A 15,864-nucleotide genomic window follows, 5' to 3' on the forward strand; every position below is an offset into this window, starting at 1 on the left:
GCGGGGGTAGTTGAGACTGAGAAAGTGGCCGCTGATTTACGCTAATGCAATATGCAAAGGACTGCGGAACAGAATTTTTTGAATACGTAGAGTTGCTGAACCGACCTACACCTTGCGAAAATTCTCTTTAATTTTCTTTCTTTTTCTTTTTGCGACTCTTAGACGCTCATAAGAAGCAACTTTACTCAGTGGCAACCATAAATTCGTTTGCAGGGTATACTTTCAGACTTCGCCCATTTGTTTTTATTATCTTTCTTTGTTTCTTCTTGCACCTCATGACGCTCATTGTATCTCTGAGGTGATTTACCTACTGTAATAAATTATTTCTCCAACGAAAAGAAATGAAATTCGCTTGTAAGAAGGACAAATTATGCAGAGCTGTAATCGACTTGCGCTGAGCTTTTCTGCCCGCTCGCGCAGTTGCGCTGGAAATGAACATTGCAAGAATGAGTTAAGAAAATACGCTCAGGGCAACAGCGTAGGTATCAGCAGACAAGAAAAAACTGTTTGATCGAAACGTTCACAAAATACAACACCGAGTAGAACTGCTGAATGCGTGCGCGCAAAAAATTATCTTCTGCTTTATTTGAGGGAAACGAGCAAGTCACGCCTCTGAAAAAAAGTTCAGGGATTGCTGGAACAATACAGAATGTTCCGCTCGTAAACCTCTACATTTTCAAGACGAAGGTTCTTCAGACTGATGAAAGATGGTACTTCTTGTACGTACGATAAGACGCGCGCCGCCGCCCGGCTCGAACGGAAGCAACAAAGGCCGGCTACAAGGCGAAGATCGTATCGCAAAGAACGGAAACGTCTCTCACCTTTCCTTTGAAATAGTGCGAGCATCAGAACGCCCAAGAGAAGAAAGTCCGCATCACATCCAGAAAGGTGTTCTCGAAGTTGCGCAGCAGCAGGAAGTACATAGGACCCAAGCGTGCACATAGTCTGATAGCCGCCCCTATAATACGCATGAGGTGGAAGGGCGGAAAGCGTAAAAAAACGGGAAGCGGCGCTAATGTGCTTGAAGATAGATTAGAGGCAAGGGTAAAAAATAAAATGTGAAAATATGCGAAAGAAATTTTACAAAGGCGACTATCTACTATAAGCACGCGCACCAGCACTGCAGCGAAGTGTCGATATAAAGTTCGCAGACGCCCCCTTATCGCGTCTTCTCCAGACGTATATGCACCTAACTAGATCCATTCATAATGCGTGGAATGAAAAATGGCGCTGGCCCTGTGACGGCCGTGACCTCATTCCATGCCATTTCCCTTCTTATACGCGTGTACAGTAGACGCGTTTGAATATTCAGCGAATTCTTCTTCTTAGCACCATCCACTGCATACTAAGAACAAGAATTCTAGCCTTCTGTGTTCTCTGAAGAAACTTATCCTTATTTGATCGTTGGAGCGCTAAGCGTAGAAGCGATAAAGCATGCGATTTTAGGCTTTAAATACGTTTAATAAGTTTCATAGAAAACTGCAATAGACAATCATACTAAAGCTTTATTTAAATGAACGTTTGAAAACTCTCTTAGGTAATCTTTGCGTAAAATTAAAATTAAGCGCTACAACAAACTGAGCCTGGAAGACAGCCATCTTGCGTTTTTCTTTCATAAGCTTGAAAACTTATGAAATTTATGCAAATATGAAATTTAAAAGAAACACGCTTTCACAGCAAGATGCTAGGAAGGCAGATTTCATCCATTTGAATTCTTGCGATAATTTCGGTGATCCCTTCAACAAAATAATTGAAATATTAACGATTTCACTTATTTTCATAGAACGATACATTTAGCCATGCTCGTGAACATGGGTGCCTTATAAAGGTAAAGCACAATAGACGGGACTAAAGAAGCGCCTCTGTCTCATCTGTACCGCAATACTGTTCTCAAGACATGATTTTAGATTGGCGTGCTTACGCAGTCTTGTCGTTGAAAGATCAATGTACAGCTTGTTGCATTTGTTAGCTTTATTATTACTTCAAAATAGTTATATGCCCCATGACACAGAAAAATCTGTTGTGTGTCCGGCGTCCGTCTGGCGTTAATATGAGATGCTAGCAATTAACCACGCCACCAAGTGATGATATCAAATTTGAAGGCTATTGAAATGCAATTTTGCCACTGCCGAAACTTTTACTATGGCCAATTAAACACCAGAGTCGACCCGCGTCCCAGTTCGGCCTCACCTATTCCTAAAGTTGATTTAAGTCACACCGAAAATCAGGGTGGCCCGCGCCCAAAGAACTGACTTTGCACAATAGGAAAATTGAATTTACCGACGCTCAAAATAGGCCTGGCAGCTCTCCAACTTAATCTCCGAAATTTGGATGGCTTTCTCCCGAAGGTGATCTTGTCCACTTCGAGGCCATGGCCAAGTGATCGCTTCATGTCACGCAATCACGTGACCAAGTAACAACCTTATGTTTAAGGTCATATGACCAAGGTGGGACTTCATGGGATTATGTCTCCTGACATGGGCGTTTAAATAGCATGTATGTACAGTACGGTCCACTGTTAAAGGGAACACTCGAATTAGCATCGTTCATATTGCTTGCCCTCTAACTTCAAGTGGATATGGAAACCTTGCCCGTGCGCGGCACTATGTCTGTCAAAAGGAGTCAAAGCTATCAACCTCCAGCAGCCTTATAGAAATCTAAGCCAGTGTGCTTTTGCAAGAGAGCGAAGTCAGGACACGCCCTCCACGCAAGTGTTCCCTTTAACAGTGGACCCGTCTGTACGTCGATGCAGTCGACACGCCCGCGCACGCCGTCCTCAGACACGGGGGACCTCGCCGGCCGCGCTCGTTGCCTCTGTGGCTCTGTGTGCTACGCGCCGATTCCACAAGTAATGCACATAACCAAACTGAGGTGCCTCTGTAACATTTTATTCTCTGTGTTTTGCGTCATTGTACATGTTTCTTCCTTGAACTCATACGCGTGCGTACGTGAGGAGGGGGGGGGGAGCCGCCCTCCCAAGTCACCTAAGAAGAGGGGGTTGCAAATTCTGCCCCATACATTGCCTTGATAGGGAAGGGGGGGCCGCGATGAACCTTCACCCCCCCCCCCCCCTGCCTCTGAAGGGGATTCCGGCACACGCCTATGGCTCCACTTTTAAATGACGTTGTCTGACGGCATGAGTAAGAAAAATTTCAACTCTATTGTGTAGTTCTCGCGCATTAGAAAATTCTACGCCGCTTATAGATTCCGATATCTATAATGAAATGTCGCCGCTAATATTTAGTTTACGCTGGCTGGGAGCAAGGACTTGGCGCTGCTATATTACAAGCTTACATCTGCCATACCTAATCGCGTCACATCCATTAAAGGACCCTGCCATAGGAGAGGTCACAGGGAAAGCAGCGTTGAAAAGTTGCATTCACGGAAAGATATTGGAAAGATAACTGCTCTGTGGCGTTGTAAACTAATTTTCGAGCAACGCAGCTTCTGCGCTGCTGAACTCACCCGGGCGTTGTAACTTGTAATCGAATCACGTGGCGCATGACCTATTTTTCAGCGGCGCATGCGAGCAGTTTTGTCGTTGTTAGCCGCTTGCGCCCTCCGTGCCACTGTGGCACGTATAGTGGTGCTGATTCTACATTCTAATGAGAACGGGAGGCTCATGCACATCCACGAGAGCTGCCTGCTAAGCGCCCGCTCCAAAACATACGCACATACATAAGCGCTTGCGAACGTGCTCGCGTTTGCACGTATATGTGAGTGAAAGTATGAGGCGCTCTGACTTGAGGGGGGGGGAGTCATCAGCTTCCTATGTGCAGCTTAAGGAACAAGGCGCTATGTGCGTACTGTCACGCTTAATACCACTTGCAACGTGGGCGTTCGAGGCACGATGAGCTGAAAGATCGGCCGTGGCTTCTACAAGCCTTTATGTCTAAACTTAAACGCTGTTCTCTCACTTCGGGATCATGCATAATGAGATAAAATGATTTAGTTATGTAAATGAGGGCAAGTCGAAGCCATGCGCACTCTTTGAGCTTGTGAGGCCACGCGCTCCCATGTTCCCAGTCCATTGAGCGCGACCGCACCTGTCGCTTTGAGTGACCCAATTCGAAACAGTACAAAATTTTGCACCTAAATTGGAACAGTGGCAATAAGATGGAAAAAGAAGACTAGCGGATAATGTTCTTTTGCTTGTTTTTCTTCGTTCATCGCTTTGGATGCTTCTTGGTAACATCCTTATCTTTAGACATATTAGTAAGTATTCTCAACACCGCAAGAAGTGATGTGAGAAGAAATGATAACTGCTTATGATCTTCAGTGTCTGTCCTATCACTAAAACTGTCCGACCTTGTCTAAAGCAAAACAAACTGGCCCGAACTTCAATTTTGATAAACTTCCGTAGCGTAGTTACGCTTCTTTTATTAAAGAGCCACCATCAAAAGAGGCTGGAAAAACAACGTCACTTACTCATAGTGACAGGAGAAAGGAAAATAAAACTGGCTACAGCAAAGGACAAAACGTAAAAAAGACGCTAATGCAGAGGCTATTCCTGAAAAAGAAAATTAGTCAAATTAAGTGCGCAACGCAAGACCGAAAGCAAAGCTTTCCGAGGTCACAGACGGCCCGGCCCGTATAAGACTTCTTCAGGAATTTCATTAGACTTCGTGAAAACAAATCTCTTCTCAGGCTCTCTGGAGTTTTAATAGTGTTGAGAATGTATGGCTCACCTTTTACCTATGACATTGCTCAGCATCTGAAATTTTGCTATTTTTTGCAATTATCCTTTCTGCACTAGTGAGGCGAACCTAATTTTAGTTTCTATGACGGTATTTTTTACATTCCTGTTTACTGCATTTTTATTTTGTCGTAAAATTTCTCTCTTGTTCTTCCCTTGCTCTACAGCGCTCCTGCTTGCTACTTTTACGGCCAAGACTATCAATCAGCAAATTTTCATTGTCGGTACTTTTGAGAACTGACCTATCTCCCGGACGACGTCCTCGAATATTAAAGAAGAGAGAACCTAAGATGCAGCCGCCTATATACAAAGACCTTACGATGGAGCATTACAAGGACTAACATGCTATACAGACAGATATTCACACGTCCAAATACTTAGTCAGATACACCGAGCACTCTGTGAGAAAACCTGTCCTAGGGGCGGGGTGGTGTCAACACTTACTTTACTACGCAATGTGGGCCTTTAAACTACGGCCTTGAAATCCAGCTCTTCCTTCATAGCGGTGATGCCAAGTAAAATGGATTGGTAGGCTTGGCTTTGTGAAACTTCACAGAGCTCGAGAACTATCCTTAATACAGCCCAGCTAGCTACAGCGAACAGTGGAGGCCTGCACTGGCAGAGGAGGTCTGCCCAGATATCCTTACGACAAATAAGGCTTCTACTGCCACTACTTTTTCAGGACGCACACATTTTCTTTTTCAGTGTGAAATTCACTCACTATTTCATTATTTGATTCTAATGCGTCATTGTATACCTCAGAATGCAATGGCAATATTGTGTAGTCAGACCACGTGTGAAAGCTGTTTCCATAGGTCCTCGCATATTCGAAACTCTTCCCTCAATCGCTTCCGTTCGGTACATCATTCATATAACTTTGTGGTTTTCCGTGTGACATTTTCCCCTAACATTTCTTTCAATGCATAAGCAATCGATAATGCGTGCCACATATATATTTATACATTCTACAAATGCCGTGCGGCAATTTACAGGATTATAGTCAAGTACAATTAGTATCTTATGATACTTATGTAGTGAACATAAATTAAGATTAGTTTGGTCAAAATAAATAAATAATTACTCATTAAAGATTATTCGTACCTAATGAGTCACGCTTAAATAATACTCCATAAGCCGAGACTGACTACTACTACATTAGTCAAAAGAGACCACAATTGCAAAGAGTGCTTAACAACTACCTTACAACTCTCCAGTGGGAAATTTCTGTCAATATCTTTCAGTGTCCACGCGTACACGCGTCCTTTCATTAACATCTTCGCAATCTATTGGCTCCGTTGCAAGATGATAATTTGTCGAGTAGGCATAAAAGACGATTGGGTTTTTTCTTGCTGTCTGACGAGGGCAGCTGCGCTAACACTTCTCCAACACTTGCGGTCATTATCTCGCTTGTTCCTTTGTGTGTGATGTAGTTCATTTAACTATACCGTAGTTAAGGAAATGCGCTTACCCGTCACAATCGCGACGCGGCTAGTTTTCTCACTTAGGAATCGTCAAACATTAGAAAGAAAAAAACAAAGTCACTCAGCTCGATATATGTATTTTCAAATAAATGCCAAGTACGTGTTGATATAACTGAAAGAAAAACGCTGATGACAGTGATGGCCCTACGATAACGTTTCGGAAAACATGGGATAGAAAACACTCAACATTTGTAAAATATTGTGTTATACTTACAACGTAACTCGCACCGTTATCTCTCTATTTCTTCTCTTGATACCTAGTTTTCCACAGATTTATTGCTGTATATATATTGTCACAAACTGTGTCTAATGAACCATAGTCTCTCTCACAAAGAGAAAAAAAAGAAAACCTTTCTTTTTTTCGCGACAATCGGGCCCAGCTTGTCGAACTGCGGCGTACATTAGTTCCTATAATTTCGTCTCAAGAGTTAAGGTTGTATTTTATATCATCTAAAGAAACACAAAAGTTTTCCCATAAATGACAAAAAAAAGCTAATATCGTGCCCTGCCCTTAATTCTATAAATGCGATACTCGTTTCTTTATTTTTAAGGCCACCACGAACTTTCAATACAATTTTAACTTTTCAGAAAAACAAAGGTTGCAAAGTTGAAAACGAAATGTGTACATTCCGAACTCGTTCACGTGCACTTTATCCTGGAGCGACCGACGTTCACTGGAGACTTAGAGAGAGCGAAAGAGAGAGGGAAAGAGAGAGAGAGAAAGCAATAAGTATGAAGAAAGAGTGGGGAGGTGAACCACTATGTAGCAGCCGGATTGCTACCTTACACTATGGGGAAGGGGAACGGGAAAGAAAGATGGAAAGGAAAGCGGAGAAAAGAGCAGGCACGCAGAAACAAACAAACAAACACACAAAGAAAAGATGAGGAACGGGTGTGCCATATTCCGTCCAATAAGCCATTGTTCTATCACACGTCCACTCATCTTGTCCCTGTTTTTCCACAAAAGTTATCTTAAAAAGTGGTTATAACGATAATCTTTATTACACCAATTTCCGCTGCCAGAAGGCCCGTGAGGAATTCTTGAGTGCAAAGGCATTGTGTCTTATAGAACTGGGTCGTTGCGCCCTGTCGCGCAGACCGGAACCTGTTTTCACGTCTGACCACACACGACATGCCTTCGTCACACTGAATCTGGTGCATGGGCCAGTTGCTTCGTCCTCCTTCTGACCTCTCACTATCAGTCTTGGCCGAAACGACGCGGGCGGCATCGAAACGAGACGAGAATCGCCGCCGCCGTTTCCTGCCGCGCAGTTGGGCACGCCCGAACGTGATGAGATCATGAGGCGAAATCCAAGCACCCGGCGTCTGACAAATGGACGCGCCGTTCCCTCCTTACGCGAGCGGCTTCTAACAGCATGTTGGCGTCATCCCTGGCAGCTGTGGTGTAGACTGGCGTCCCTGTATAGGCTTGCTTTCCTTCCGCCTTCGCAGCAGCGTCCATCCCTTCCTTACTTTAACGCCCCAACGTCGAAGACAGCTCGTCGCCGACAGCAACGTTGTCCGTGACGGGACGGGGTGACCGCTACGTGGCGCCGCATCGGTTTCCCGTATGATGAATCGAGGAGCTGTGGGAGCCCAACACAATGGCTACTGCTAACGTCAGCGTCGAAGCAATGCGTCCTGTAGCCCGGCCGGGTGTGATGAAGTAGCTGGAACGGCCCCCTTGGCCAGGAGACTTTCCGGTGTCTGCGCAAAACTTGCTGCTTTCGTTTCCTTTATCCTGGAGGATGACAGCGCTAGGATGCTCTTTATCGCTTACTTTTATAGGCTACTTTAGCGAGGCGTTTCGGTGCCGCTATACTGGGCTCGTTAACTTTCCCGTTTTGACTATTTACTAAGAACTAAACGAACAGTGCTACGGTAGACGCGTACGCATGAAAACGGCTGAGTTGGTGCATTCCATATTTCATAACATCCTTAATTTCACGTAATAATAATAATAATAATAATAATAATAATATCTGGCGTTTAACGTCCCAGAACCACGATATGATTATGAGAGACGCCGTAGTGGAGGGCTCCGGAAATTTCGACCACCTGGCGTTCTTCAATGTGCAACTGAATCTAAGCACACAGGCCTCAAACATTTTCGCCTCCATCGAAAATGCCCTAATTTCACGTCGCCACATATAAAAAAAAATCACAGCATATCCACGGAGTGAATGATGATGAGTGGGCGAAGCTGCGGAGGTTCATCGGTAAACCGTGAATCTTCCGTGAATTCTGCTCAGTACATCATCACCGACGTGAGATAGGGCGCGTTTATACTAAAGGTTCGATGAGTTATGACGACTTGCAGCTGACTTTAATTTTACATGTACGCTGCGAATTTTCATTGTTTAGAAAACCATTGCTTTAGAAAACATCTGGCGTCTTTTGTTAAGCAGCTGGCGTCTTTTCCTTTTGCTTTAGAAACATCTGGCGTTCTTCCGTTTTGCTTTTACAAAACATCTGGCGTCTTTCGTTGGTTTATTTCATCAATAAACGGCGTTTTGAACAAAATTTTTATTGTTTAATCACGCACAGAAGAAATCTCACCAGGCACTACCTTGGAGGTAAAGAATGGCTGCTAATGGGAATGAGAGACAGAAGAAGTCGGCTTTTAGCTACCGCTGCGAATTTTTTATTGTTCAACAACGCACAGGAAAAATCTCCCACCGGCACCACCTTGGAGGTCAAAGCGTAAGACTGGTTACGGACTACGACTACGACTACGAGGGACGAACGGGTGCCGCCTTAAGGAGCTTCGCCCCTAAAAAAATACGACAACATTTCTTTAACAGCCCAAAACGTCAGCGCGCCCCGCCACGGTGGTCTAGTGGTTATGGCGCTCGACTGCTGACCCGTAGGGCGCGGGATCGAATCCCGGCCGCGGCGGCTGCATTTTCGATGGAGGCGAAAATGTTTGAGGCCCGTGTACTTAGATTTAGGTGCACGTTAAAGAACCCCAGGTGGTCAAAATTTCCGGAGCCCTCCACCACGGCGTCTCTCATAATCATATCGTGGTTTTGGGACGTTAAACCCCAGATATTATTATATTATTACAAAACGTCAGCGCCCATGTGTCGGAAGCAAAATAGTTTGCACGTTACGGGATGAAGTGTCGCTATATGTTCTTAAGGCTGAAGCCTTATATGCCTCACTAAACACGAAAATTGACCGTCGGCGTCCCGTGTCCGGCGGCGTTGGGGATGAGTGGCACAAAAATATCATCATCACGTGATGATATACCATATGACGTCATCATGATGTCACAGATCGCAAACATTTGTGACGTCTTCATGACGTCACAAATTTTGGCGTGACGTTCTTTGATGTAACGCCACATAATGCCGCTGTAGCGGCCTCCTCTGGGCGGCGAACAAAACCGGAGAGCGCGCGACCTCAAGCGAAAAAAAATAAAGACGGCGCTTTGGAGTGGCACGTGAATTCACGGCTCGGGTTCCCTGCTGACTTCGATTCTGTTTCAGCCGTCTCGTTCCTTCTCTCCTGTGGCATAAGCCTACATTGTCATCACATGGCATCATAGCTTGGTCAAAGGTGGGCTGATCACAGAGGCAGTGCAAAACCAGGTGAGGTGCCTCCGATCGTGGAGCCAGTGCGAAACCACGCTAGGTGAACAAAACGTTCGGAGGGTGGCGGGGCAGGATAAGTACATCTAGGGAGCCTACATGACCGATCGTTCATTTAGTCTCCTAATACGTCGTCTGAGAAGAAATATATGATGGCTTTCGCCTTCGGGTCGTCTGAGGTTAATGCACAAGGGACCCTGTGATGTTCTTATCTTTATTTCAATACACAGGAAAGCAAAACAAATGCATACGCTACGCTCGAAGCTGCGTCAGAGGGTAATGGCACTGGCACCTTGCTAATGCGTACAATGTCAATCTTGACGATCATATGTCAGTATTACAAGCAATGAATGAAAGCTGAAGCAAGCTGCCAGCCATTTGTGAATGTTTTAATGTGTTTTACGACGTCTCAAGATTGCTTGCAATATCGCGAAACCACTATCACTTACAAAATGTCAGAATCTTGTTAAAGCACATGTGCAATTCTTAAATGCTCAAAATAGGTCACTGTTACATGGCACTGAAAGTTGTTTAGAGCTATCAGGAAGGATTACGCATCTTATTTTGTGAATGACACGGGTGTTTTTCCTTCAGTGTTTGAATTAAAAAGAAGCTTACGAATCGTGGTATCAGTACAATTTATAAAAAATCAATTTCACAAGCATTACGCGTTTTAACGAACGCGGTGACAGAGTTACGATATGGTTGTTTGTTGTTTGTTGTAAAGTCAGACTACAGTTCAGAAAATGATTCTCAAGTCTTTTCTCTACCCTCACCTCTTTTGCGATTCGCCAGGCTTAAAAAGAAAAGATTAGAAGTCGGTAAATGCGTTTTTTTACGTGCAGAAAAAAAATCGTCAGGTCCTCTGCAGTGGTATATTGCTCTGTTTCTATGTATGTAACGGGAATTCCTGAGCCACACATATGCCTCAAGGAAAAGTGCTATAATGATGAATAATATGAATGCCTCATGGGTTTTAAACAGCGTGAAAATAACGAGAACACAGACAGAAACAGACTGTACGAAGCGCTGCCCCGCCACGGTGGTCTAGTGGTTATGGCGCTCGAATGCTGAACCGAAGGTAGCGGGATCGAATCCCGGCCGCGGCGGCTGCATTTTCGATGGAGGCAGAAATTTTTGAGGCCCGTGTATTTAGATTTAGGTGCACGTTAAAGAACCCAAGGTGGTCGAAATTTCCGGAGCCCTCCACTACGGCGTCTCTCATAATCATATCGTGGTTTTGGGACGTTAAACCCCAGACATTATTATTATATATGTACGAAGCGCTGAACTATCAACAATGGTAGTTCAGCGCTTCGTCCCATCTGTTTCTTTCTGTGTCCTCGTTAGTTTCACGCTGTTTCGAACCCATGAAGCCTTGCCAACAAGCTCATACCCATACCTATTTAAAGTATGAATGCCGGCACACGTTAACTGCATTATACAAGGTGTCCCAGCTATCAAGCAGCACGATTTTAAGAAAGATGAACGGCGTTACACGAAGCGAACCTACTGCTTATCGCTCCTCGTACACTGTAGTAGCCACTGCTAATTTTTTCGTTAATGAGGTTTACTTACTTAGTCATAATTATATTTATAACTCGACAAATACTCGCGTAATTATGAACATGCAATTGAGGCTTATGTAGGCATGTTCAAACGAAATCTAACTGCGCAATTTTCAACAACGTAATAATGACGTGCTCATTTTTTCCAGCTGAACAAGAAAGCCCGCGAAATATGAAAAATAACACGTGAGAGAGAGAGAGAGAGAACAACTTTATTTTGGTCGGTTACAGACGGGTGGGAGCGTAGTCACGTGTTATTCGGTCCCCACGTGGGAATAACACGTGACTACGCTCCCACCCGCAAAGCAAACCAGCGCCCTTAAATAAGCTTTCTGCAAACAACCGCTTTGCCTGTTGTCCGTGGCCAGAGACAGCGTTGCGCATTTTGGCAAGGGTACAGGTCGGGTGCGTACAATATGCGTCGAAGTTTCGCTGGGATATATTGCGTTCGATAGTACACCACTATCATTATCCATATCTCACGGCCGACTGTTCTCATTTATAAACGCGACAGGAGCGCTGTTGTGATTACGGCCTGACTCTCTAAAACCAAGCGGTGCGTTTCTTTGGCCGGTGGATGGCAGATAGGGCAATCCATTTTTTTTCCTCTGTTTCTTCCTTGATACCGGCTACCTCATAGCGAGCTTGTTTGAGGGCGCTGGTTCCCGATGCGAGCAGCGGCCTAGTCACGCGTCACTTTTCAGATTTCGCGGGCTTTCTCGATCAACCGGAAAAATTATCGCGCAATTAGCACGTTGTTGAAAATAGCGCAGTTAGATGCCATTTGAACATGCCTAGATACGCCTCATTAACATTTTCACAATTAGGTGAGTATTTGTCGAGTTACAAATATAATTATGACAAATTAATTAAACCTCAATATTGAAAAAAAATAGCAGTGGCTACTCCAGTGTACTGAGAACAATAAGCAGTAGGCTTGCTTCGAGTAACGCCGCTCCTCTTTTTTTAAATCGCGCTGCGTGATAGCTGGGACACCCTGTATATTGAGGAGCAAAATTAGCTAGGCTCGCTGTTCTATTCTCTTTCGTCTTTTTCGTCCTCATGCTGGCCAGAGCACGAGGGATATATGACGAATAATAAACGCGATAAGAAGTGCATTGCTGTATGAAAAGGTAATGTCAAGCGATTTTAGAAAGTGCGACGGCAACGTTATTCGCGAAGTTTTCTGACCTCAGTGTTTTAACCGAGAAATAAAATAAGTGTTCCGCGACCAACTTAACCTGTCTTCGACGTTCTAGTGCTGTGAATTATTAAAGAAACACTGCTTTTAGAGGAGAAAATTAATGAAGCAGGGTCATCTGCCTGATGCATTCAGTGCCAGAATGCAAGCACTGTCCATGCATGTACAGTAGTACCGTGTGCACTACTATTCGGATACCCTAATTTAAAGTTCTGTCATCCATACATTGTTAGAGAGAGAAGTTTAGCATGCAGAGATTACGCATGAACGAACGAGAATAAGACGGTAGGGAAAATGCATCAAATACAGCTATAATGTGTGCTGCTTTCAAACTGGCGAGTGAACTAGAACATCTATCTCGTACTTTCATTGTTCGCCCGGAACAAGCAACTAGGCGATGTACCTATGCTCGGATTGTAGACGTTGGCCGTATCAGTATGCATAATAAACGAGGATCGCATTCTGCGCTTTACAGGGAGATGGGAATTCGACTCTTTTTCACACTTCACTTCCGGTTTCTGAAACCACCGCTGCAGCGAAATGAAGCACGACGTTTTCCTCGTAGCATAACTTGTTATTAAAGCTTTCGTTTTATGTCGTTATGTGTGGCGCCCGTTGCGTCACTTGTTGCGAGCATCGGAGCTCGTCAAAAGCACGCGGTCTTAAAATATTACATTGAAGATGCGTCGTAGAAACTCTCTTCCGATGTTGGAAATGGATTCTTGTAAAGCATCAGCACTGCAATAATAAAGAAATATATGTAAGTACGTTTATAAATAGTGGCTCCTCAGCATAAGGGGTTATTGAACTTACTTCTTGGGTGCCGCGGCCTCTCTGGGAAAAACGATGACTTTAAAGGTGCATTATAAAAGACGACTATATTGCAAGCTGGGTCACTGAGTCGTAGTATGACTAGTGATCTTTTTTACGTCTAGGGATGCCTTTTTCCCTCCCTGCTTTTTACTATTACTATTCGAATACATAATAGGCGATAAGTAACCCACACGCGCGAATATTCCGGTTTTGCGAGGCCGATCAAGTAAGCTACACACAGTCATAGCATAAATATGTCAAAGTGTTCGTTCAGTGTAGAGTTGTCGCTTGGTAATCATCACCATTGACGAATAACAAAGGTAAGGAAGCACTTAACGGCGCGGTGTATAGGCTAGGTTAACAAGCACGAATGTATCACAATATTTAGCATGGAAGGCGAGAAGTTGAAGTGGCGTGCACGAGATACGACACTCTTTCTGGGCCGAGCTTACATTCCGCTGTTGCCGGTCCAGACGTTTTAATAATATTCGACATCCGGCTTCACCATAGTTTGGTGCTTTAAGGTTGCATCTCGAAAAGTAAATGTCAATAACACACACATTATGAACGCTGGAGCAACTTGTAGCTGTCATTAAGTTGTTTGTTTTTAAGTACGGTCGTCTTGCTTCATGAAAGTGTGGGAGTCTCATCAGCAGAGTAGGATGATTCCAAGGGAGTGGAGTGGTTGCTGTCATCGTACGCGTGACAGTGCCAAGAAATGAACTGATTTAGGAATTACCATAATACATGATAATTTCCTGGTGAACAGAAGCAATATGCAGGAGTTCTACATATTTTTCCATTTAAAAATTCTTATGTTCTGCTCCAGTAAAGAAACAAATAATCCCTACGCCGATAAACAAACCTGTTAGAACTTCAGTTGGAATTATCGGCTACCTCAAGCAAGCAGTTTAGCCACTCCGTTTATTTCCAGTTTTTTCTCGTTAACGAAATTAGGCGGTAACCAAGACGAAACCTTGGGGTTTGTGCTTCACGTTGTGACAGCTTCACTACTGCGCAACCACGAACGAAAGCGGCTGTTTAAGTACGGGCCTAAAGGTGGGGCAGAAGTGTGCTGAATGAGCTTTAGCGCAAAATAAGGACTATTCAATGATCATAAAACTCAAATGCAGAAAATAAGGCTAGCTGATAATATCACCGCTGAACTCTCAACGTTGAAGTCGTCTGTTTTGTTCCTCTCAGTATGCTTCTATCAGCAAGAATATTTGTTTGGCATAGATGAGAAGATGGCATACCGTCGTAGAAAATTGGGCCACAAGGACCTTCGAATTAGTCGATGGCGCCTTTTATGAGAGACGTCAGTTTTCCTACCCCATCGGAAATCTGCGCAGTTTTCAGAGACAAGACACACCTTCTTGCACCTCTTCTATTGTTTTATTTCCTAAATTTCATCCCCCTTGAGGACAGCGGACCAAGTGTAGACAACTACTAATTAGAGAATCTTATCTACGAAAACCTGCGGCGTTTTCAGCTTAATGACCACTGCTTTACTGTAGCCTCATAATTCCCGGGCGGCTAGATGTTGCGCCGGGATGTTTAATGCGCAAAACCGCATTGCCATGAGTTGTTCTTTCCTTATTTTATTTTGCTGTTATCATTACACAATCCTTGGCGGGATTCCTCGCTGAGCGTGATACTCTACCTCTCTCTAATTGTTCCAACCCATCGGAAACACGTGGTGGATATTGCAAAGCTGAGGTGCACGTATGCCTCGGCGTATGCTTTCCGTGCCGAAACAGTGATCCTCTAAAGCTTCCTAATTAGGCACCCAATTACATTTCCGGACCTTTATCGCGAAGTCCTCTAAAGCCAGAGCAGGTTTTCTTTTCCCTCCGGGACTCGTGGTCGCTCAGGGATTAGGCTTTGGGCTGCTGTCTCGTGTATTCGACCGCCTGCCATGGGGACCCCGTTTAAACGTGATCAACATTTAAAAATACGGATTTTTTACAGGTATATATAGGTGCACGTTTTTAAGAAAAATACTTAGTTGATATAATTAGCCGAAGGCCACACACTACGGCGTCTCCAAACGCCGCAGAGCTGTGTTCAAAAGTTAAGCATTGTGAAGCATTCTTACCTACTTGAGAGCTTAACTGGAGAGCGTATGTCTTAATTTTCCTTAACATTTTAACCGTTTAATTTATTAGAATTTTCCTGTCTAAAAAGCTTTTTGTTTACTTGATATAAAATATCTTGCTTCTAAAAAGCATGTTTTGATTAACGAAAAAGTCAAGCGTACATTAAGTCAAGTTAGCATAACAAAGTTCACAGTCCCATGGCCTACTAGGGTCTTTCACGATACGGGAAATATTGTCATCGTCGAGAAACTGGCAAATATTACACATCAAGCCATCAAATTAAACTTCAGTATCTCAATAATTAGTGCCTGAAGAGCTGTACAGTGACGAAAGGTGACAACGCGTCGCCTTCGCTGAATAACATCTTCTAAACACAAGTTGCAAAAGAATGTGAAATGGTGGTTCAAATAAAA

The 15,864-nt window shown here is 44.0% G+C and overlaps 1 long non-coding RNA gene across 1 annotated transcript in view; it reads left to right on the forward strand.

Moving 5' to 3' along the window:
* LOC125757702 (uncharacterized) overlaps window positions 1–9,229 on the forward strand; it is a 279,346-nt gene extending 270,117 nt beyond the window's left edge. The window contains exon 2 of the long non-coding RNA XR_007415448.1: window positions 9,048–9,229. This is a non-coding gene — a long non-coding RNA (uncharacterized LOC125757702). The remainder of the gene's footprint in view (window positions 1–9,047) is intronic.
* The last annotated feature ends 6,635 nt before the right edge of the window (window positions 9,230–15,864 follow it).

This window comes from Rhipicephalus sanguineus, chromosome 3, assembly GCF_013339695.2.
Source record: "Rhipicephalus sanguineus isolate Rsan-2018 chromosome 3, BIME_Rsan_1.4, whole genome shotgun sequence".
Lineage (NCBI taxonomy): Eukaryota > Metazoa > Arthropoda > Arachnida > Ixodida > Ixodidae > Rhipicephalus > Rhipicephalus sanguineus.